The sequence below is a fragment of the Lissotriton vulgaris genome, chromosome 4_1 (genome assembly GCF_964263255.1).
Source record: "Lissotriton vulgaris chromosome 4_1, aLisVul1.2, whole genome shotgun sequence".
In the NCBI taxonomy this organism is placed as follows: domain Eukaryota; kingdom Metazoa; phylum Chordata; class Amphibia; order Caudata; family Salamandridae; genus Lissotriton; species Lissotriton vulgaris.
Window position 1 is genome coordinate 73,207,392 of NC_141691.1, and position 26,124 is coordinate 73,233,515.

Consider the following 26,124-nt stretch of genomic DNA (forward strand, 5'->3'; position numbering starts at 1 on the left):
GTCTGTTCCTGTCCCAGTGCATGATGGGAACAGGGCAAACCAAACTACAAAGCCAATTCTTTCACTGGAAAGGAAACAAGCTTCCGGGGACCGGTTTCTGGCATTACAGCCGTCTTTGGCCCGGCTTGCTTGAATCCTGATGGTGCAATGAGCAAGGGACTCACATCTGAGTATACCCTTCCACGCTTATGGTGGACAAAATAATTAAACAACAAGGGGTGGTGATGGACAGAGTTTCTGAATTAAGCAGAATGCTCTCACCCAGTCAAGAGATCAGGGCTAGATCCAACACCGTTTTTTAGCTCACTGCACCATCCCAGCTTAGAACCTGGCTATATGCAAATTAGTCTGTTCCTGTCCCAGTGCATGATGGGAACAGGGCAAACCAAACTACAAAGCCAATTCTTTCACTGGGAAGGAAACAAGCTTCCGGGGACCGGTTTCTGGCATTACAGCCGTCTTCGGCCCGGCTTGCTTGAATCCTGATGGTGCAATGAGCAAGGGACTCACATCTGAGTATTCAAGCAAGCCGGGCCGAAGAAGGCTGAAATGCCAGAAACCGGTCCCCGGTAGCTTGTCTCCTTTCTGGTGAAGAATTGGCTTGGTAGTTTAGTCTGCCCTGTTCCCATGATGCACTGGGCCAGGGACAGACTGATTTGCATATAGCCAGGTTCTGAGCTGGGATGGGGCAGTGAGATAAATAACGGTGATGGATCAAGCCCTGATCTTTGGACTGGGTAAGAGTGGTCTGTTTAACTCAGACACTCTGTTCATCACCACCCCCTTTTCTAAATCGTTTTTGGCCACTATAGGTGTGGCAGGGTATACTCAGACATGAGTCCCTTTCTCACTGCTCCATCAGGATTCAAGCAAGCCGGGCCGAAGAAGGCTGAAATGCCAGAAACGGGTCCCCGGTAGCTTGTCTCCTTTCTGGTGAAGAATTGGCTTGGTAGTTTAGTCTGCCCTGTTCCCATGATGCACTGGGCCAGGGACAGACTGATTTGCATATAGCCAGGTTCTGAGCTGGGATGGGGCAGTGAGATAAATAACGGTGATGGATCAAGCCCTGATCTTTGGACTGGGTAAGAGTGGTCTGTTTAACTCAGACACTCTGTTCATCACCACCCCCTTTTCTAAATCGTTTTTGGCCACTATAGGTGTGGCAGGGTATACTCAGACATGAGTCCCTTTCTCACTGCTCCATCAGGATTCAAGCAAGCCGGGCCGAAGAAGGCTGAAATGCCAGAAACCGGTCCCCGGTAGCTTGTCTCCTTTCTGGTGAAGAATTGGCTTGGTAGTTTAGTCTGCCCTGTTCCCATGATGCACTGGGCCAGGGACAGACTGATTTGCATATAGCCAGGTTCTGAGCTGGGATGGGGCAGTGAGATAAATAACGGTGATGGATCAAGCCCTGATCTTTGGACTGGGTAAGAGTGGTCTGTTTAACTCAGACACTCTGTTCATCACCACCCCCTTTTCTAAATCGTTTTTGGCCACTATAGGTGTGGCAGGGTATACTCAGACATGAGTCCCTTTCTCACTGCTCCATCAGGATTCAAGCAAGCCGGGCCGAAGAAGGCTGAAATGCCAGAAACCGGTCCCCGGTAGCTTGTCTCCTTTCTGGTGAAGAATTGGCTTGGTAGTTTAGTCTGCCCTGTTCCCATGATGCACTGGGCCAGGGACAGACTGATTTGCATATAGCCAGGTTCTGAGCTGGGATGGGGCAGTGAGATAAATAACGGTGATGGATCAAGCCCTGATCTTTGGACTGGGTAAGAGTGGTCTGTTTAACTCAGACACTCTGTTCATCACCACCCCCTTTTCTAAATCGTTTTTGGCCACTATAGGTGTGGCAGGGTATACTCAGACATGAGTCCCTTTCTCACTGCTCCATCAGGATTCAAGCAAGCCGGGCCGAAGAAGGCTGAAATGCCAGAAACGGGTCCCCGGTAGCTTGTCTCCTTTCTGGTGAAGAATTGGCTTGGTAGTTTAGTCTTCCCTGTTCCCATGATGCACTGGGCCAGGGACAGACTGATTTGCATATAGCCAGGTTCTGAGCTGGGATGGGGCAGTGAGATAAATAACGGTGATGGATCAAGCCCTGATCTTTGGACTGGGTAAGAGTGGTCTGTTTAACTCAGACACTCTGTTCATCACCACCCCCTTTTCTAAATCGTTTTTGGCCACTATAGGTGTGGCAGGGTATACTCAGACATGAGTCCCTTTCTCACTGCTCCATCAGGATTCAAGCAAGCCGGGCCGAAGAAGGCTGAAATGCCAGAAACCGGTCCCCGGTAGCTTGTCTCCTTTCTGGTGAAGAATTGGCTTGGTAGTTTAGTCTGCCCTGTTCCCATGATGCACTGGGCCAGGGACAGACTGATTTGCATATAGCCAGGTTCTGAGCTGGGATGGGGCAGTGAGATAAATAACGGTGATGGATCAAGCCCTGATCTTTGGACTGGGTAAGAGTGGTCTGTTTAACTCAGACACTCTGTTCATCACCACCCCCGTTTCTAAATCGTTTTTGGCCACTATAGGTGTGGCAGGGTATACTCAGACATGAGTCCCTTTCTCACTGCTCCATCAGGATTCAAGCAAGCCGGGCCGAAGAAGGCTGAAATGCCAGAAACCGGTCCCCGGTAGCTTGTCTCCTTTCTGGTGAAGAATTGGCTTGGTAGTTTAGTCTGCCCTGTTCCCATGATGCACTGGGCCAGGGACAGACTGATTTGCATATAGCCAGGTTCTGAGCTGGGATGGGGCAGTGAGATAAATAACGGTGATGGATCAAGCCCTGATCTTTGGACTGGGTAAGAGTGGTCTGTTTAACTCAGACACTCTGTTCATCACCACCCCCTTTTCTAAATCGTTTTTGGCCACTATAGGTGTGGCAGGGTATACTCAGACATGAGTCCCTTTCTCACTGCTCCATCAGGATTCAAGCAAGCCGGGCCGAAGAAGGCTGAAATGCCAGAAACCGGTCCCCGGTAGCTTGTCTCCTTTCTGGTGAAGAATTGGCTTGGTAGTTTAGTCTGCCCTGTTCCCATGATGCACTGGGCCAGGGACAGACTGATTTGCATATAGCCAGGTTCTGAGCTGGGATGGGGCAGTGAGATAAATAACGGTGATGGATCAAGCCCTGATCTTTGGACTGGGTAAGAGTGGTCTGTTTAACTCAGACACTCTGTTCATCACCACCCCCTTTTCTAAATCGTTTTTGGCCACTATAGGTGTGGCAGGGTATACTCAGACATGAGTCCCTTTCTCACTGCTCCATCAGGATTCAAGCAAGCCGGGCCGAAGAAGGCTGAAATGCCAGAAACCGGTCCCCGGTAGCTTGTCTCCTTTCTGGTGAAGAATTGGCTTGGTAGTTTAGTCTGCCCTGTTCCCATGATGCACTGGGCCAGGGACAGACTGATTTGCATATAGCCAGGTTCTGAGCTGGGATGGGGCAGTGAGATAAATAACGGTGATGGATCAAGCCCTGATCTTTGGACTGGGTAAGAGTGGTCTGTTTAACTCAGACACTCTGTTCATCACCACCCCCTTTTCTAAATCGTTTTTGGCCACTATAGGTGTGGCAGGGTATACTCAGACATGAGTCCCTTTCTCACTGCTCCATCAGGATTCAAGCAAGCCGGGCCGAAGAAGGCTGAAATGCCAGAAACCGGTCCCCGGTAGCTTGTCTCCTTTCTGGTGAAGAATTGGCTTGGTAGTTTAGTCTGCCCTGTTCCCATGATGCACTGGGCCAGGGACAGACTGATTTGCATATAGCCAGGTTCTGAGCTGGGATGGGGCAGTGAGATAAATAACGGTGATGGATCAAGCCCTGATCTTTGGACTGGGTAAGAGTGGTCTGTTTAACTCAGACACTCTGTTCATCACCACCCCCTTTTCTAAATCGTTTTTGGCCACTATAGGTGTGGCAGGGTATACTCAGACATGAGTCCCTTTCTCACTGCTCCATCAGGATTCAAGCAAGCCGGGCCGAAGAAGGCTGAAATGCCAGAAACGGGTCCCCGGTAGCTTGTCTCCTTTCTGGTGAAGAATTGGCTTGGAAGTTTAGTCTTCCCTGTTCCCATGATGCACTGGGCCAGGGACAGACTGATTTGCATATAGCCAGGTTCTGAGCTGGGATGGGGCAGTGAGATAAATAACGGTGATGGATCAAGCCCTGATCTTTGGACTGGGTAAGAGTGGTCTGTTTAACTCAGACACTCTGTTCATCACCACCCCCTTTTCTAAATCGTTTTTGGCCACTATAGGTGTGGCAGGGTATACTCAGACATGAGTCCCTTTCTCACTGCTCCATCAGGATTCAAGCAAGCCGGGCCGAAGAAGGCTGAAATGCCAGAAACGGGTCCCCGGTAGCTTGTCTCCTTTCTGGTGAAGAATTGGCTTGGTAGTTTAGTCTTCCCTGTTCCCATGATGCACTGGGCCAGGGACAGACTGATTTGCATATAGCCAGGTTCTGAGCTGGGATGGGGCAGTGAGATAAATAACGGTGATGGATCAAGCCCTGATCTTTGGACTGGGTAAGAGTGGTCTGTTTAACTCAGACACTCTGTTCATCACCACCCCCTTTTCTAAATCGTTTTTGGCCACTATAGGTGTGGCAGGGTATACTCAGACATGAGTCCCTTTCTCACTGCTCCATCAGGATTCAAGCAAGCCGGGCCGAAGAAGGCTGAAATGCCAGAAACTGGTCCCCGGTAGCTTGTCTCCTTTCTGGTGAAGAATTGGCTTGGTAGTTTAGTCTGCCCTGTTCCCATGATGCACTGGGCCAGGGACAGACTGATTTGCATATAGCCAGGTTCTGAGCTGGGATGGGGCAGTGAGATAAATAACGGTGATGGATCAAGCCCTGATCTTTGGACTGGGTAAGAGTGGTCTGTTTAACTCAGACACTCTGTTCATCACCACCCCCGTTTCTAAATCGTTTTTGGCCACTATAGGTGTGGCAGGGTATACTCAGACATGAGTCCCTTTCTCACTGCTCCATCAGGATTCAAGCAAGCCGGGCCGAAGAAGGCTGAAATGCCAGAAACCGGTCCCCGGTAGCTTGTCTCCTTTCTGGTGAAGAATTGGCTTGGTAGTTTAGTCTGCCCTGTTCCCATGATGCACTGGGCCAGGGACAGACTGATTTGCATATAGCCAGGTTCTGAGCTGGGATGGGGCAGTGAGATAAATAACGGTGATGGATCAAGCCCTGATCTTTGGACTGGGTAAGAGTGGTCTGTTTAACTCAGACACTCTGTTCATCACCACCCCCTTTTCTAAATCAGTTTGTATTAAATGGCATTGCATTTTGTTGGTACAATGTGGAAATGTCATGGTAATGTGTAAACTGGTTTGGAAATATGAAAACTCATAGAGATATTTTGAGACTATGTGGAAACTAACAGGGGAATTTAGAAACTGGCTTGGCAATTTTCGGATGGAAATGTAAATACTAGATTAACACCGTGTAAAAAAGCATGACAATGTGGAAAAATATATGTATATTTTCTAGAGGTATTGTGCAAGTTGCATGGCATATAGAAAGTGGTTTAGAAATTTTCTGGGAACATTTTAGAAACCAGCATATAGATTTTTGCCTGTGCTCTGGGGATCGGGCAAGGCAATTTTCTCTGGGCGTTGAAGGAACAGGTATGAATAAAAGTGCTGAACTGGGGCAATGTGAAGCTGGTTTGCATGGCTATGTGCAAAATAGGCTATGTGTAAACTAGTGAGGCAATGGTGAAACTGGCCCCGGGGGTGTGGGGGTGGGGGAAGTTCATGTCAGTTCTATGTGCTGCCAGCATGCATTGCTGATCTAATTATGTGCTATGCTTGAAGATTTGGGGGGGCCCAGGTACGACATATTTGGGGCACTTGAATGGAACAAATTTGAATGTTATTACGCATTTCCTGATTATTAAATCTCATATGATGCCAAACAATACAAAATGATATGTTAATCTTTAGCCTGGTCGCACAAAAACAGTTGAAATATGTCTTTCCAGGGACCCTGAAAATCCTTAAAATGGCACCCGGTAGAGAGACAGAGGTAGAAATGGGCTGAGAGAGAGGGAGAGGAGTTTAGATAGTGTAATAGGATCGACAGGAGGTCGAATAGTGGGAAAATTCAATTTCCCAATAGGCCCCTGAAAGGTGGGGGCCCTGGGCAATTGCACACTTCGACCTTGCCTTAAAATGTCTTTGCTATGTTATTCCCTGGGCCCTGTCTTTGGTGTTGTGTCAAAGTCTCAACGAAAAGAGCTTAAACAATCTTGGAACGGAGAACCATCCAAACCTCCTGTTATGTTGTGATTTACTTATTAGTATTGCTTTAAGGCTCGTGCATTTATTTATTAGTATTGCTTTAAGGCTCGTGCTGTTGCAAGCCTCTAGAATGTTTACCCTTGCATCGACTGTATTCTCTCCTGTGTGTCAGTTACGCTCTGGCTGCTTGGCTATTAGATGTGTTGCTGGCTCCGCTTGTGCTTCTATATTTATGCTTCAATAAACTACTTGAAGAATCACCTTCCGGCTCCTTCTTAACAACTGGCGACGACGAGGGATCTGAATCTTTATTATTTCATTTTTACGCATTTAAAAAAAAAAAAAAAAAAAAAAGAAGGAGAACAGCTTGGACATTGGACACTTTCAACCATACCGGAGGATTCATCAACCTGTTCTACACTCCCTGCACCTATGGACCGCTACTCCGCCTGTTCTGATTTAACCAAGGATGGACTTTGTAAAGCTACTTAAGGTAGGCCCAGAAAATCGTTACCACTCACGATTTCAGACGACATCGCCTGCATCTTTTGATTGCTGAACAGAGTTCCACTCGCGCTCCATGTTGCGCGATCTATGCTACCTACGCGACTCCCCTACGTCATCACACTCGCAGTATTGGTGTGACGTGTGACGGAGGCGTGTGACGGAGGCGCGTAAGGTCACGCTGCGTGACCCTGCGTAGCGGCCATTTTGGGAGATCACTTCGGCAGTCGGCGCTTGTCAATTTCACACGCCGCTTCACGCTGCCTTTCTTCACAGTGCTTACACGCAACAGGCAGAATTATTTCTATAAGCGGAATCACTTATTCACCATTTTTCACGAGGAGCACAGGTGAGACAGTCGGAACACTTACTTTTACATTTACGTGCAGTATCTTAGTGTTCTTCTACTATTTTCTTTTTATTTTATTTTGTTTACTTCATTTTATGGATACTGGTGATCAAACTGGTGATCAAACCAAAGATACTGCAATGTCCCAACAAAGTTTCGTTATTAGTCCCCCACAACCTTTTTGGGCTACAGGTTCTCAACCTGACATGAAGTGGGTGGAATGGAAGGAGTATTTTAATAACTATATTTGTGCCATTGATGAAAATGGCAAAATGAAGCCTGAGCAAAAGAAAAGGATACTATTACACTCCTTGGGGCCTAAAGGTTTAAAAACCTTTTCACGTATGCAAAAAATGGTGGATACTGACTTAAGTGAATTTGATAACGCAATTGCTGATATGGACAGGTATTTTGCTCCTAAAGTATGCATAGGTGTTGTGAGGCACAAGTTTTTCCAAAGAAAACAGAAGAAGGAAGAATTGGTTGATGAGTGGCTGGATGATTTAAAAAAACTGGCTATTGACTGTAAGTTCGACAACCTACATGATGACCTCATTAGAGACCAATTGGTTATGCATAATGACAATTCACCTATTCAAGATCGACTTTGGGTCAATGGTGATGCACCTCTTGATGATGTACTTGCTATCATGAGGAAGTCGGAAATGTCAGGGAGATGTGCTGTCATTGTCAAAGACACAGTGAAAGATTTAGACAAAACGTCATCTGCAGTGTTCAAGATTCAAGGATCAACAAAGTATCAGACCAAACAGTTTCAGAACAAGAACTTTAATCAACCGTTCAAGAACCAAGCGAGAGACAACAAGCCAGAGGACAGGAAATGTTACCGTTGTGGTAGCAAGGATCATATGGCTTATTTCAAGTCGTGCCCTGCTTTACGGAAGAAGTGTAGTGTCTGCGGTCTAATAGGACATTTTAGCAAAATGTGCCGCAAACGCAGCAATGTCAAGTGTATTTGGAATGATGATGGCAGTGCTAGTGAGAGTGGTGAGGATGAGGATGTTTGTATCAAAAATGTAAGTGGTAATTACATGCTAAATATCACTGATGAAGCAATGGAAGGTAAACCAATTTGCGAAGTGTCCTTGGGTGGCATTAAGGTACATGTATATGCTGACTCGGGATCCCCATACACTATTATAAATGAGGAGGTATGGGGGAAGAAATTTACTAGCAAATTAGGGGATAAGTTGAACCCTTCAGATGTTAATCCTGTGAGTTACACAGGCGATAGAATTGGTTTATTGGGTTTTAGGTGGCTCACATTCCTATTTAAAGGTAGACTCACTAGAGGCAAAGTGTACATAGCCAAAACGGGACCATCTGTCCTTGGTTGGTTCGACCAGAAAAACCTCCACATCATCCTAGACCCTAACAGTAAGGAGAAAGTCTTAGTTGTAGATGAGTGCAGTAAGATTGAAGACACCTTGAAACGTAAATTTACTAAAGTGGTGAGTGGTCAATTAGGCCAGTTAAAAGGTTTTGAGCACAGAATCATGCTCAAGAGTGACGCACTACCTAAAGTGCATAAGGTCAGACCCATTCCCTTGTTAATTAGGGATGAAGTAAAAAAAGAAATTCAAGGTCTTCTTGCCAAGGGTGTTATCGAAGAGGTAGATTCCTCAGAATGGATTAGTCCAGTAGTTGTAGCGAGAAAATCCAATGGCAAGATTTGTTTGTGTATCGATTTACGCCACCTTAACAAGAATATAGTAATTGAACGTTTCCCTTTACCAAAAATTAACGAGATGGTTTCTTCTTTAAGAGGGGCAACGTGGTTCTCCACGGTAGACCTTTCAGCTGCTTACCACCAAGTAGTTTTGAATCCTGAATCTAGACACTTAACGGCTTTTATCACGCCGTTTGGCTGCTTCCAGTTCATAAGGATGCCATTCGGCCTTGCTTCAGCCGCAGCTGTTTTTCAGCGTTTAATGCACAAGTTGTTTGGCAATATGGATGGCATTTGTTTCTTTCAGGATGATGTTTTGATTGCAGGTAATGACAAGGAGGACCACGACACTAAACTCTGGAAAGTTTTCGAGACACTCAGCTCTGCAGGGTTAACTGTCGAATTGTCCAAATGCAAATTTGGTGAGAGAAGTGTTTCTTACCTTGGCCATATAATCAGCGAGGAGGGTGTCAGGCCAAAGGCATCTCTCATTGAAAGCATTGTTGCTTCGCCTGCACCTGAATCCAAGGAGGAAATCAAATCCTTTTTGGGAATGGCAGAATACTGCGCTAAGTTTGTTAAAAACTTCGCCTCTAAGGTATATCATATCAGGTCCTTGCTTAAGAAAAATGTGAAATTTGAATGGACCAAGGAGTGTGAACGTGAGTTTGCTGAGATTAAGTGGGAACTTCAGAAAGTAAATGCCTTATCTAGTTTTGATCCCAATTTAGATTGCTGTTTGACAACCGATGCTAGCGACAAAGGTTTGGGCGCGGTGTTATCACAAATTGGAGAAAATGGTAAGGAGAGGATCATTTTGTTTGCGTCCAGAGCCTTATCCCCGGCAGAAAGCAGATATCCTATCATAGAGAGGGAGGCCTTAGCCTGTGCATGGGCTTTAGAACATTTTCGTGCTTTTGTGTGGGGTAAGATGGTCAACATTAGGACAGACCATAGACCGTTAGTCCATATTTTGTCCACGGAGGGCACTGCAACCGCTTCAGCTAGATTAGCCAGGATCTCCATGCGCATGAAAGAATACATATATAACATCACTTACGTACCTGGGAGAGACAATGTGGTAGCCGATTGTTTATCAAGGTTACCTTCCCCTCTAGAGGAGTGCGTGGACGACCCATGGGGGAAATTCACGGTGGCGTTTGTACACGATTCTGGAGCTCCAGCTATCAGCAGGGAGGATTGGTCAAGGGAACATGGTTTGGACAAGGACTTGGTACAAGTTTCTAAGTTTATCTGTCAAGGGTGGCCTAAAGAAAAGCATATGTCAGGCAGTTTGAAGTCATTTTGGGAAATCCGTTATGAATTATCATTAGAAGGAGACATGTTGATGAGGGGTGATAGAATCGTCCCACCTGTAGGTTTGAGAAAAAGGGTTTTACAAATGTGCCATGAGGGACATTTCGGCATAGTAAGAACTAAATTAGCAGTCAAAAATTTGTTTTGGTGGCCGAAAGTTGACAAGGAAGTTGAGATTTTTGTTAAAGCGTGTTCTGTGTGTAGCTCAGCCGACAAGTCCTTGAAGACCTTGAGACCAACCATGAGTGAAGGACTTATTCCTAGTCTTCTGTGGGAGACTATTGCTGTGGACATTTTTGGTCCAATTGGGGTTGAGAAAGAATACGGATTGGTTGCCATTGATCTTTTTACCAAATGGCCTATAGTTAAGTTCGTAGGGAATGTGGATACCAAAACTGTTTTAAAGTTTTTGGACAAAATTTTTGTAGTGGAAGGACTACCAGTTAATATCCTAACGGATAATGGAGTTCAATTTTTATCAAAAGATGCTAAAGAGTACTTTGCAAAATGTGGCATCACACATAAAACCACCTCTTTATACAATCCCAGTGGGAACGGGACAGTTGAGCGCTTTAATAGAGTTATTAAAGGTATTTTGCAAGCTGCCAACAACAAAAACTTAGATTGGAAATTGGAGGTGCAGAAGGCGGTGTGGTCCTACAAAGTCACTTTGAATAATTGCACTGGTATCTCCCCTTTTGTTATGATGAGAGGTAGACTACCCAGATGCAAGTTTAATCCAGGTTGGGTTTTCAAAGACAGTGTTCAGGAGTGGTCCCCTGAGGAAGTTAAAAATAGTCTGGTTTTGGCTCACGATAAAAGCAAGGTTTACTATGACAGACGCCATGGTGCTAGAGATGCTGTTATAAATGCTGGCGATTGGGTAAGAGTTAGGAAACCTTACAGAGTGGCCAAGGGTGAAAATAAATTTGATTCACCTAAAATGGTGGTTGAGGTTCTCAGGAATTCTGTCAGATTGAACGATGGCAAAGTTTGGAATTTAAAGGATGTTGCCTTTGACTGTTGCCAAGACCATGGTGTGGAGAACGTGGAGCCAGAGAAGAGATCTTCTGGAGATTTTGGTTGGATTGAGGATTATTTTGAAAATACTGATCTACAGTCTCAGTTAGCGCCAAATTTGTCACTTCCTCATTTAGGGGAGGGGGAAGAGGTGATTAGTGATCCTAATGTGTGTGATACTGATGTTAGTGATCCTATTGTGATTGATACTAATGTAACTTCTTGCCCTGCTCTTACTCACGCTAATTCTGTTCCAGCTCTACCAGTCACAGATAACTCTAAGAGGTTGAGAGTTTCGCCTGGTTGGCTTAAGGATTATGTTAGGTAGACTTTGTTTGGTAGATTTCCTTTTTCTTATTGTCCTTGTATTGTCTCCCCTTCCCGTTTACCTTTTTCTCCCTCGCCTTTCCTTTTGTTCCTTGTAAGGGGGGGGGATGTGTTATGTTGTGATTTACTTATTAGTATTGCTTTAAGGCTCGTGCTGTTGCAAGCCTCTAGAATGTTTACCCTTGCATCGACTGTATTCTCTCCTGTGTGTCAGTTACGCTCTGGCTGCTTGGCTATTAGATGTGTTGCTGGCTCCGCTTGTGCTTCTATATTTATGCTTCAATAAACTACTTGAAGAATCACCTTCCGGCTCCTTCTTAACACCTCCCTAGCAGTGGTTGGACTCACCTGCTTGTAGCAGCAGGTCCAGGACAATCTAGTTAATGGGAGGTGAAGCTATGGGCCGAATTTGGAATAGGCGCTTGACAAATTGCAAAGGTTGCCTTTGCAAAATACACAATTTTTTGTGAAAATGTGTAGAAATTCTGCCTATTTTTTATTAAATATATATGGCTGGTGTATTGCATCAATTTTTTTTAGATTGCCACAGCTGAAGGTTTCCAGGGACCAATTTAAAGTTTGTTTTAAATCTGTAAACCTGGTGTGCATGTTTCTGGATTTGTATGTAAGCTTTAACGCCAATCAGCAGACCAAGGCATTGAGCTAACTAAACAATCACATACATAGTACAACACAGAATTACATTGAACAACACAGAAATACGCAAAACAGCATGGTAGCATTGTCAAGGGAGTGCCTAGGGAGGCGTGAAATTAAGAACCAAGCATTAAAATGCATCATCGGTTCCAAAATGGCCGCTTGTGGGGCCTGTGAAAAGTGCTTTTTAATTTCCTACAGATGCTGTGCTTTATCGGCGGGGGAGCCCAGTACAGCAGGTGTGAGAGGGGATATTAATTAAAAAGGGCGCGTTGGATCAGTTGCTATTTAGGCGGGCCAGGTACCCAGAGACTGCGCATGTGCGCAGGTGGGAGAGGGTGGCGGCTGGGTTGTCTCCCCGGGAATCAATGGAAACGCTTACATGTGGGTTGGCGTGACTTAAATATGTCTAAGTATTTTATGTATGTGCACGTGTTTTATTAATTTTATTTTATTTAAAAAGTGTGCTTTTATAATCCTAAACTCCGTATAAACCTTGGACTCTAGTAGGGGTCTTAATATTAAGTGGTTGAGAGATCAGGGGGTCAGTTCATCTTCAGTGGGTTGTAGTGAAATTCCAGGTACTGAAGGAACCGTGGCCTTGGCCCCCAAAACGTGTAGAATTAATTTAATTCCCTCCACCAGGAGCTAAGAGAAGCTTCCAAGGGACCATGCGCATCCTGTCAGAACCAAAAATAATTCTATTTACCCACTCATGTCATGCGTCACCAGCAATCAGTATTCTGTGACGTAGCAGTGGCATAGGAGCTAGGGGTGTGGGGGTGTGCTGCTGCCCCCCAGAAAACCTTGAAGCACTTCAGATAGGGAACAAAACGAAATAGGGCCTTGAAGTATTTTCACTCTTGCAGCAAAGCCGGTGTTATCAAAGACAAAATGCAAAATGTCAGCCAACTTCTTTAGACAAACTGCTGGTTCTAGTATAATCCCTTAAATTTAATCGCATTTCTCTGACTGCAACATGAGGACAACTTTGTACTAGAACATATAGTCACACAAATAACTGTGCACACATACGTAGAGCGTTTCACCACCATGACAGAGATCTCAGTTCTTTCAAAATAAAAATGATAAATATTTAGTAAAATATAAAAGTAATATAATTTAAAATATGTCGTTTTAACTTGGAACTAATAAAATAACGTTACAGCACGGTAAATCATTAAATATGTATTAAATGATTAATTGATATAAATACATTAATTTAATTTACAAATACTATTTCAAACTAATTCAACTCAATAATTGAATTATTATTTTAACAGTAATAAGTCAAAACAAAATGTCTGCCCTCACTAACAATGTTGTTGACATAGGTGTTGATTAATTTAAATTGCTTTTACTTTTTATTAAATGTTTAAATGTTAATTTACTTTTTTAATTACACTGAGTACATTAAAAAACATACCATCAAGAATAATTTTGTATTTGTAAGTATAAACACCTGACAAAGTTTTGTAAAAGTTTAGGAATGGAAGAACGGTGCCTCTTGTCGTAAAAGTTTGGCAACCCATGGCGAGGAAGAGGCGATGGCGCAGGCCACCAAATCCGTCTTAGATGGAAAGAACTGCCTCAGACACAACATCTGTTTTGCTTAGAGCGGGACCAACATTCCCAGAAGCACAAATCCCTGGGCTAGTGCTTAGAAGTATTATCCGATTGCAAATCAGGCACTATTATACATTATTTTTAGTGCACTCTAATTCTGGTGGCAGCATTTCCCTGGCACAGTAGAGTACTTGCATATTTTCTTTATTGAAAACACATTTTTATGGCCACTGCCTTTACTGACTCCGTGTTTTTATGTTTGTTAATGTTTCAGAATTATACATTTATTGGATTTACATAAACTAAAATATTTGTACAGGAAATATAAGCATTTGTGGTATTATGGAGGAGTAATACATCAAGACATTGTTGGCAGATATAAAAGAGTAAAGTATTTCTTCAGGTCATTATCATAGCTCTCTTTCTTCAGTTTTGGGGGTTTTGTGCTCATACTGCAGAATTATCGCATCTCCTGCCCAAGAATCATGCTCATTTCTGTACACACTCTGTTAGAACTGGCTATTTCTGGTAGGCTAAGGCTGACGCCAAAGCCAGGCAGAAACCACCATTCTAGTCAGGGCAAGGAAGTCACACGCCAAAATAACCTCTGCTCACCCCCTTGGTAGCTTGGCTCAAGCAGTAAGGCTAAACTCGGAGGCCATGTGTAAAGCATTTGCGCCAGCGCACAACAGCAACAACATACTAGGCACACCACAAAAGAGACTCCACAAAAGGTTATTATAAAAATAACTTTTGTATTGTAAACACACATCAGATAAAATCACACATATACATTGTGCCAACTGGCACGGGCAATATTCACAGGGATTATGTACACCAGACAGGGCCACATGGGCGCCTGTCAAAATCAGATATAGTACTTCTAGATAAAATGTAGAATATAAAATCACTTCTAGAATGAAGAATAAATGTAACATAAAATAATAGTCAAAGATAACAACCAGTAACCACTGGTAACAGGAACCAGGACCTTACTAGGACCACCTGTACTAAGAAAGAAGAACCACCTAAGTATCACACAGCATTTAGGGGTCTAAGAAAGAATACATTACTCATGATGCAATAAACCTACATTCAGAGGAGTAGAAAAGACAACCACCTAAGAATAACCACATTTAGGGGTACACCAGAACACATTACCCATGATGCAGGAACCACATTCAGAGGAGTAATAAAGAAGAACACATGATGCCATAAAATACAGTCAGAGGTGTTAAGAATAGAGCACATGATGCAATAAAATACATTCAGGGGTGCAGCGCAAGAAGACACATGATGACTAAACATTCAGAGGTGCAGCGCATGGAAAGAAAGACACATAATGCATAAACCTACACATTCAGAGGTGCATAATAAATCAATAGCGCAAAAACTCACATTAGCAATAACTATTAAAGAGCATAGAAATCACATTGCGCCAACACTACATAAGCCACTACCTGTGGCAGTCCCTAGGCCAACTGTCCTTGTGGGGCAAAGATGCCCTGTGTCCAATGTCAGGGCGCGCTGCCATGCAGCGCCAGTCCAAGAGTACAAAAAGCCTAAACGTGGCAGCTGCCCACAAAGTGCTGGGCAACTGGGAACATCACAGACACTGTGGCAGGGGTTCTGAAATGAAGGGGTGCCCCTTGAGCACAAACTGCGCCACATTGAGCCGCACAGGCTCTGACCAACACTGGTCAAACATTGGAGCCCTCAGGCTCTGCAGACAATGCCCCCTCGAGCCTTCTCATGGCCCTGGACGTTGGGGCGACCCACTGCCAACCGGGGCCGCCCTGACTCTCTCTTCACGTTGGAGTCCCCTACGGGGGACTCTAACTTCTCAAAATGCCCCCAGAGCCTCTCAGGGCTCTAAATACAACATGAGGCGGGGAGCCTCTCCGGGCTCCGTGCACGTTGGGGCGACCCACTGCCAACCGGGGCCGCCCTTGAAGCCTTCATAGCTTCCTACTGGCACTAGGCGCAACGTTGGGGTGGCCCACTGCCATCTGGGGCCGCCCTTGAAGCCTTCGTGGCTTCTCTGCATCGAGCGCGAGCTCGCGCTACTGCGGGGGAGGGGCGGACACCGACAACGTGTCCCGGCGCCCCTCCCCTTCTCTGCCCCACTCCGCCCGGCCCCAGCCCAGACTCACCGGGCCTCAGGGGCGGCTCCTCCGGGCGGCGGCTCTTCTCTGCTGGCGGTGGGGGCAGGCACCGACAATGTGCCTCGCGCCCCCGCCGCTCCTCTCCTCACTCGGGCCTCCTCCTCAGATGCCGCCGGGCTCCCTCAGCTCACGGGAGCCCAGCCGACCCGCCGCCATGCGTCCTCTTCTCTCCCTTCTTTCCCCGGGCTCGCGGTTGCCATTGCTCGGCACCCGGGCTGCGGGGGCGGGACTTCCGGCCGGCCGCGCTGGGATTGGCCGGCCGGCCAAGCACTTCCGGGTCGCTACGGGCATCGCAGCGGCCCTTCTCCTAGGCAGGCAGGCGGACAGGCAATCAAAATATCGGCGTGGGCAGCCGAAGGTAAAGTAAAGTTGGCAATAAGCGAGGTGGGCACTCGCAAAGTAAATAATCAAATAAGCGGGGTGGCACCCGCCAATCCTCACGCAAAATGCGTGCAATGAAACGCTCGAAATGCAGCCAGGAGCGCTCTCAAGCGCTAGGATCCCAGCACAGCGCTCCCAGGCGCCAAAGGTCCCCAGAGCAGACCCCTACAGCAAGAGGGGTCCACAGAAAGCTCAAGAAGTCCAGCAAAAGTCCTTAAAGATGTAGCCAGGCAGGGGGACAGCCAGGAAGAGTCCCCCAGCAGTCCATCAGATGTCCAGGAGCTGGGCAGGGCCCAGGGATTCCCCTGAGCCCCAGCAGCAGCATGCCCCTGGCAGATTCAAGTTAGAAACAAGAACATTTTGGAAGGGGACACAGCCCCTTCTTATACATAGAAAAGCCTTTGAAGTCCTTTGAAGCAGGCAGTGTGAGAACCAGCTAGACTGGTTTAGAGGGAAGTCCTGTCAGTATCAGGGACAGAGGTGTCAGTCGCCCAGCGGGAGGTGGAGCCAGCTTTGTAGTTAGGCAGGCACAGCCCTTTACTATCAGGTGCCATCTCCTCCCACTTCCCTGGCAGCAGATGCTGCCTTTCATCCAAGGGCTGACTTCAGACAACCTCCTGGGCTCTCTAGCCCCTGTCATCCTCAAACCAGACAGTCAATCCACAAGCAGGTCCAGGCACTCTGGGCCAGGCTCACCAGCCAATCACACGCTAGCACCAACTTACACAAATATGCCCACTTCTAAAAGTAGTACTTCTAGACTAGACACAGTCATGCCGCATACATCATTTTGCAGCATTCACTCTCACGAGCTCATCCATACCAAACTCGCCCCTGCACTCCCCACACATCAGGAACTACCATGGGCATACATATTCCCCATTCATTCCTATGGGAGGGCAGGTCACTCACCACACATTCACAGAGAGCTCAAGCACTTTACACTGTACCACAGTGAAAAGGTGTGCAGAGGCCTAAAATCACCAACACCAGGTTCCATAAACAGGCTAGGAAAAAGCAAAAAGTCCAGGGGTGAACCTGCCCAACGGGCCGGGTCCAACACAACCCCCTTCCAGCCAAAACGCAGGGTAGACCAATCACTCCACTGATGGGCTTCCTTGCTTTGGGCGACAAAACCACGGACACGGACCCGCACGGCAGGGACACCTTCCGGTTTTACGCCACTCTGAACCCACCTGGTTACCTCCAAACAATAACTCTCTGACACAACTAGGATACCACACTGGTACTCCCTAGTCATCCACAGCCAAGACCAGGCCATAGGCCATCCAAATCACAGGTTCTAACTAATCCACAGAGTGGGGGGTAGTAACCCCTGGCACACAATAGCCATTCTCCACTCTCTCTCTCAGTGTAGCTACAACTACCACTGATCCAACAAACTAGGGACCATACCCTCAGGCTGACCAGAGGTCACGGGCAAGAATGCCCCACCCTACCTCTATTTCTGGGTTTCCGCACCCTTACAGAGAAGCACTCACCAGAACACAATTCTACCAGATCAGGACCTCACTCCATCACTGGTCTACCACCTGGAAACTATTCCACTTCTGAGGTACAAAGCACACAGCACAGTCCCTCTTCAAGCAGGTGGGGGGACACAGCACACAGCAAAGCCCCCTTTCCTCTGCCTTGGTGGAAACAACAAACTGCAGGTGAGCCCCAGAACACACAGCAAGGGCAGCCCCCTCAGTCTCTTCAGCTGATCCACTTTGGTAGAGATTCCTCTTGACCTAGAAGTTTCCTAATCTCCCAACCTAAGATCTAAACCCTCAGGTTACACCGGGGTCAGAAGTAAGGACACCGTCCCTCTGCACCCCCTTCCAGTTCCAGTATGTCTCAGGCTAGACAGAGCACACGCCAGCGGCGTATCAGCGACACACTCTCCTCCAGTACTCCCTATCACAGGGTGATTCTCAGTATGTCCCAGGCTAGACAGAGCACACGCCAGCGGCGTATCAGTGACACACTTTCCTTCAGTACTCCTTCCAGGTCAGGCCACAACCCCAACCCGGATTTCCCCCCTCCTCGGGGAACGACCTCCAGAGGCCCCACAAATGGTCAAGCACTCTAGACGGTCAAATGCTCAGCGAGCCAGGACTTCTGCACCCTCCACTTAGGAGCGGTACTGCCCAACACTAGGACCGCCGGAGTTCTGGTTACAGACACTCCCCGTCCTCTAGACACAGGAAAATCCTCCTCAAATGACCTATGTACAGCTTAGGCCCCTGACCTGGCGCTCCCTTAGGGAACCCTCCAGGCCCTGAGATAGGGTTTCAGGCCAACGTGGGACACACTGACCCACACTCACTCTGCCTCCACTGAGACAGGGCGTGAGCCCCTACACCCCTACCATACTACTGGGACCTAGCTGGGTTACACAGTAACCTCTTCCCCTTCACAGGATCATCAGATACACAAGCCACTCCTTTTGGAACCACTTCCTAAGGACTCTGCAAGACATCTAGCACACCGCCAGACATCCACCTTCTTGTCCAGTTCCTCTGCAGGACCTCCTGCACACCACCAGAGGTACACCTCTCATGCAAGCTCTTTAACAAAAAGAAAACTCACACCAACTCCTCCAGTTCAGCACATCACTCATTCGCACACTCCCCCCCCCTTGGACTGGTAAGGCAGTTACTACCACCCCTGATCACTCAACCTGACCACACGTGACACAGGTACCAAACTCTGGGAGCGGGGAATGGGAATTAACACACTGGACACATTAAAGGTGCCACCACTGGATCCTACCACACTGGGGAATCCAGACACACCCACTACACTCAGGGAACAACCACCCCCCTGAGCTAGTCATTTCTCCTCACACTCCCTCTCTTCCATCTACCCACACAGGGACAGGATTTTGGGATTGGACGCTGGACCCAGCAAGGGATTCCTAATCTATGGGAACCTCCCCCTCTACTGGCGTCCCGCCCTGTCACTTTCTCTCATCTGCCACTAAACATAAAGCGCAGAAACATATTTGAAAATGACACTCTTGAGGAAAAAAAATCAAAAACAATAATCCCAAACATGTGACTATCTGAAAAAAACAATTGCAGAGTTTTGTAATGTAGCCAGTTGTCGCTATGGCACTGCGCAAACACAAGTCCAAAATCCGCACCGCTGACCAACAATGTTAGAACTGGCTATTTCTGGTAGGCTAAGGCTGACGCCAAAGCCAGGCAGAAACCACCATTCTAGTCAGGGCAAGGAAGTCACACGCCAAGATAACCCCTGCTCACCCCCTTGGTAGCTAGGCACAAGCAGTAAGGCTAAACTCGGAGGCAATGTGTGAAGCATTTGCGCCAGCGCACAACAGCAACAACATACTAGGCACACCACAAAAGAGACTCCACACAAGGTTATTATAAAAATAACTTTTGTATTGTAAAAACATATCAGATAAAATCACACATATACATTGTGCCAACTGGCACAGGCAATATTCACAGGGATTATGTACACCAGACAGGGCCACATGGGCGCCTGTCAGAATCAGATATAGTACTTCTAGATAAAATGTAGAATATAAAATCACTTCTAGAATGAAGAATAAATGTAACATAAAATAATAGTCAAAGATAAAAACCAGTAACCACTGGTAACAGGAACCAGGACCTTACTAGGACCACCTGTACTAAGAAAGAAGAACCACCTAAGTATCACACAGCATTTAGGGGTCTAGGAAAGAATACATTACTCATGATGCAATAAACCTACATTCAGAGGAGTAGAAAAGACAACCACCTAAGAATAACCACATTTAGGGGTAAACCAGAACACATTACCCATGATGCAGGAACCACATTCAGAGGAGTAATAAAGAAGAACACATGATGCCATAAAATACAGTCAGAGGTGTTAAGAATAGAGCACATGATGCAATAAAATACATTCAGGGGTGCAGCGCAAGAAGACACATGATGACTAAACATTCAGAGGTGCAGCGCATGGAAAGAAAGACACATAATGCATAAACCTACACATTCAGAGGTGCATAATAAATCAATAGCGCAAAAACTCACATTAGCAATAACTATTAAAGAGCATAGAAATCACATTGCGCCAACACTACATAAGCCACTACCTGTGGCAGTCCCTAGGCCAACTGGCCTTGTGGGGCAAAGATGCCCTGTGTCCAATGTCAGGGCGCGCTGCCATGCAGCGCCAGTCCAAGAGTACAAAAAGCCTAAACGTGGCAGCTGCCCACAAAGTGCTGGGCAACTGGGAACATCACAGACACTGTGGCAGGGGCTCTGAAATGAAGGGGTGCCCCTTGAGCACAAACTGCGCCACATTGAGCCACACAGGCTCTGACCAACACTGGTCAAACGTTGGAGCCCTCAGGCTCTGCAGACAATGCCCCCTCGAGCCTTCTCATGGCCCTGGACAACGTTGGGGCGACCCACTGCCAACCGGGGCCGCCCTGACTCTCTCTTCACCGTGGAGTCCCCTACGGGGGACTCTAACTTCTCAAAATGCCCCCAGAGCCTCTCAGGGCTCTAAATACAACATGAGGCGGGGAGCCTCTCCGGGCTCCGTGCACGTTGGGGCGACCCACTGCCAACCGGGGCCGCCCTTGAAGCCTTCATGGCTTCCTACTGGCACTAGGCGCAACGTTGGGGCGGCCCACTGCCATCTGGGGCCGCCCTTGAAGCCTTCGTGGCTTCTCTGCATCGAGCGCGAGCTCGCGCTACTGCGGGGGAGGGGCGGACACCGACAACGTGTCCCGGCGCCCCTCCCCTGCTCTGCCCCACTCCGCCCGGCCCCAGCCCAGACTCACCGGGCCTCAGGGGCGGCTCCTCCGGGCGGCGGCTCTTCTCTGCTGGCGGTGGGGGCAGGCACCGACAATGTGCCTCGCGCCCCCGCCGCTCCTCTCCTCACTCGGGCCTCCTCCTCAGATGCCGCCGGGCTCCCTCAGCTCACGGGAGCCCAGCCGACCCGCCGCCATGCGTCCTCTTCTCTCCCTTCCTTCCCCGGGCTCGCGGTCGCCATTCCTCGGCACCCGGGCTGCGGGGGCGGGACTTCCGGCCGGCCGCGCTGGGATTGGCCGGCCGGCCAAGCACTTCCGGGTCGCTGCGGGCAGCGCAGCGGCCCTTCTACTAGGCAGGCAGGCGGACAGGCAATCAAAATATCGGCGTGGGCAGCCGAAGGTAAAGTAAAGTTGGCAATAAGCGAGGTGGGCACTCGCAAAATAAATAATCAAATAAGCAGGGTGGCACCCGCCAATCCTCACGCAAAATGCGTGCAACGAAACGCTCGAAATGCAGCCAGGAGCGCTCTCAAGCGCTAGGATCCCAGCACAGCGCTCCCAGGCGCCAAAGGTCCCCAGAGCAGACCCCTACAGCAAGAGGGGTCCACAGAAAGCTCAAGAAGTCCAGCAAAAGTCCTTAAAGATGTAGCCAGGCAGCGGGACAGCCAGGAAGAGTCCCCCAGCAGTCCATCAGATATCCAGGAGCTGGGTAGGGCCCAGGGATTCCCCTGAGCCCCAGCAGCAGCATGCCCCTGGCAGATTCAAGTTAGAAACAAGAACATTTTGGAAGGGGACACAGCCCCTTCTTATACATAGAAAAGCCTTTGAAGTCCTTTGAAGCAGGCAGTGTGAGAACCAGCTAGACTGGTTTAGAGGGAAGTCCTGTCAGTATCAGGGACAGAGGTGTCAGTCGCCCAGCGGGAGGTGGAGCCAGCTTTGTAGTTAGGCAGGCACAGCACTTCACTATCAGGTGCCATCTCCTCCCACTTCCCTGGCAGCAGATGCTGCCTTTCATCCATGGGCTGACTTCAGACAACCTCCTGGGCTCTCTAGCCCCTGTCATCCTCAAACCAGACAGTCAATCCACAAGCAGGCCCAGGCACTCTGGGCCAGGCTCACCAGCCAATCACACGCTAGCACCAACTTACACAAATATGCCCACTTCTAAAAGTAGTACTTCTAGACTAGACACAGTCATGCCGCATACATCATTTTGCAGCATTCACTCTCACTAGCTCATCCATACCAAACTCGCCCCTGCGCTCCCCACACATCAGGAACTACCATGGGCATACATATTCCCCATTCATTCCTATGGGAGGGCAGGTCACTCACCACACATTCACAGAGAGCTCAAGCACTTTACACTGTACCACAGTGAAAAAGTGTGCAGAGGCCTAAAATCACCAACACCAGGTTCCATAAACAGGCTAGGAAAAAGCAAAAAGTCTAGGGGTGAACCTGCCCAACGGGCCGGGTCCAACACACTCTCATTGGGAAAATATGTGACGCCCCTATTACTCCCCCCCCCCTCTCCTTTTACCTCATCACTTTCATTTCAAACACAGAGAGAGACAGAGAGACAGAGAGAGAGAGAGAGAGAGAGAGAGAGAGATAAAGAGAGAGCGAAAGAGAGAGGGACACACAGAGAGAGAGGAAGAGAGAGAGAGAACAAATGAAAGAGAGACAGAGAGTAAGAGACAGAGAGAGAGACAGAGAGACAGAAAAGACAGAGAGAGCGAGACAGAGAAAGAGAAAGAGAGAGAGGGAAAGTGAAAGTGACAGAGAGAGAGAGAGAGACAGAGCTAGAGAGCGAGAGAGAGCGCAAGAGAGAGGGATGGAGAGAGAGTGAGAGAGACAGAGAGAGAAATGGAGAAAGAGAGATAGAGAGGGAGATTGGAAACAGCTCTATCAATTCCAGATTGACTGGCCTCTCCTGTGAGGCACATTCAGGTAATTCTCTGAATAAGCCAGACCATGTTTGTGGTGGAGTGAGTGCAATTCTCTTATTTGCTCAAATGTGCAGGCTGTGCAGCAGATGATGGATTATACAGCAAATGCAGCAAATCCATAATTATGCAAAAAAGCAGCGGCTGCACCATTGCATAATTCCAGTGACCCTGGCTTTAATCCATGGCAGCGTGAGGGATAGCGTGCACATTTCGGCTACATGAATTGGAGGATATCTGCGTTTTGATTAACAAGGCCACAGTGCAGTCGGGACAGTTGCATGGCTCTGAATGGTTGGATATTTGGGTATAGCAAACACAACAAGATGATGAACGGAGTCCTGAAACTTTTCAACCACTCACCCCCAGACACAGATCTGGATTTATTCCATCGTTCTTTTACTCGCTACACCACCCCAGTTTGGACCCATCCATAGGCAAATCAGTCTGACCCTGTGCCTCATGGGAACAGTCCAGCATGAACTGCCAGGCCAGGTCCTCCCTGGCCTGGAAACAAGCATCCTGGAACCGGTTTCGGGGTAACGCCCCTCATCAACCAGGCTAGCTTGAATCCAGTGGCAAAGTGAGCAAGGGACCCACATCCGGGCATACCCTGCCAATGTAGGGCGAACAAAGGAAACACAAGGAAATGATGGAGAGAGTGCTCAAACTTTTCAACCACTCCCCCCCAGTCACAGATCTGAGTTTAATCCATTGTTCTTGCTTGGGTAACCAGGAACTGTGCCTTACCACATGGGCGCGAGTGTTTTCCCACCTGGGATTGTGGGGTGTGTGAACACCTAGTTGCATGCTGATTGAGCAGAGGATTTTGCTGAGCCCAGCCCCCACCTGACCCTCTCCTACAGCAATGCCCCCCCTGCTGGCCTGCAAACTGTCCTGCCCCAACAACCTCACCACCCTACAGAGCCCCCCCCCCTCCCCACCCGCTCTCATTTACCACCTGCTGAGAGCATGTGATAAAAGGGAATAGAATTGTCTACAGAGTTGGGATGCAGGAAAAGGAACCCCATTCTGGAGCAATAGCTTGTAATTGCACCGAGAAGGGATGCAATTCATAGCCGGAATCAATGATTCCAGACCCAGTGGTTCCAGCACCCGTGCACTGTGCAACTCGGAATAAGGGGCCCAAAGTCGGTCATTGAAGTGAATTCTGACCCAGAAAGAAATGCTTCTCACCTGGAAAGGCCTGTTCCCATCCATGATTCTCTTGAACCGGAAGTGCTTGGGTTTCATTGCGTTATTCAGCTCCTGTAAAGGCATTTCATTGCCGAGAGTGTCATATAGCTGCTGGGCGCTGATTCATTTGTTTCATGGAGCTTTGGCCTATTTCCCACAAGCCTTGGTGCTGTCGGTTTCTTTGTTGAGGGGAGTGACTCAAGCTTGGGCTGGCCCTGCTGCTGTGAATTACGGGATTTATTGCACCCCCTTCATATGATATGTACAAGCACAGACACAGCAGTTTAAGGGACTCGTGGAATTCGAGGTTGGCTTTGCAGCTTTAGCAGAAGCCAAATACCCCTTGTAAATACTTTTTAAAAATTATTTAAATATGTAAATATATATTTTTTTGTATGATGCAACGTTCCACAGGGACCTAAGCAATGGTACATCATTAAGTCCCACTCAATGCAAGGGAGGAACATCAGGAGCACTGACTTTCTATCAAATTTCTTATGTAGCAGAAATCCTTATGGGATTTTTCCGAATGTGAAAAAAATTTCCAGTGGGGTAAAAGGAAATTGTTCTATAAATCATCACCTTTTAAAAAAATATATTTTTATTGAAAAGGAACTAAAGAAACAATAACTTCAGGTGAACAAGAATTGTCATCGTTGTGAGTTTCGATTTGTCATTTGTACAGAATCATATATTACAATATACATACATTTGGGATCATGGGGATTCTTGTGCTTCTGCTTCCGTTTGCCGCATCGGGGTGTGCATAATTCGCCGCGATGACTATTCCAAGCCCCCCAGATCTTCCCCCACTTCTCCGGACAACCCCTGGCTAAGTATACTGCCCATATCAGCGCCTTTTAAATATTTGCCACTGAAGCTCTTATTCCATTCTAAGACCGCTCACCAACGTTTGAAACCTAAAACTCCCAAAGCGAATGTTTGTTTATGAAAAAAAAACTAATGACCCCCACACACTGCACAAACCAAAAAAACAATGCCCCCCCTGCACAAACAAAAAAAACGAATAACCCCTGCATTCTCCCAGAGGATGGGGTCATTTTTTTCTGTCCGGTAGTGAAGGATGGAAAAAAAGGACTTTAAACTAGTCATCCTGAATAGGGTGGGTGGGGGTAATGTCATTCCTTCCTGCAGCAGCCCCTATTGCTTTTGGCTGCCAGAGGAAGCATTCCGTCAACAGAGCCAATGGGGGCTGTGTTGACAAACTGTATGGTCTACCTGTCTCTAAATGAGGTGTGCAGACAAAGACCTTTATGCACAAGGTACACGTTTGTGAAGAAGCACTCAGTTATCCACCAAACCCTAAATCAGGGCCATGATTTGCAGAGGATCACACAATATAATTATGTGCAGAAGCCATTTGTCCTGACTTGAAAGGCAAAGTAGTTCACACAAACATCCTAAGAAGTGTAATGCATTCTCAAGATTGTGGCATCGCCGGACGTCGCATTCCTTACAGAAACCTGGATGAACGCATCATCAGCCCCCGACATCGCCATGGCCATCCCTGATGCTTACAAGATCATCCGAAAAGACCGCACCAACCAAACAGGAGGAGGCATCGCCATCGTCCATAAGAACACCATCCGAATCACGACCAGCTCCGACGATAACCTTGCGACCGCCGAACACCTTCACTTCCAGATCCACACCGACCCCAGGACCACACTTAGAGGCACCCTCATCTACAGGCCACCAGGAACCCGCACACAATTCAACGAAGACATCACTGACTTCATCAGCCCACATGCCCTCACCTCCGAGAACTACATTCTACTGGGAGACCTCAACTTCCACCTGGAAAAGAAAAACAACAACAACACCACCACCCTCTTGGACAACATGGCCAATCTCGGACTCAAACAACTTGTTGACACCCCCACCCACCTTGCCGGACACACGCTCGACCCTATCTTCTCCTCCAGCAAACACATCTC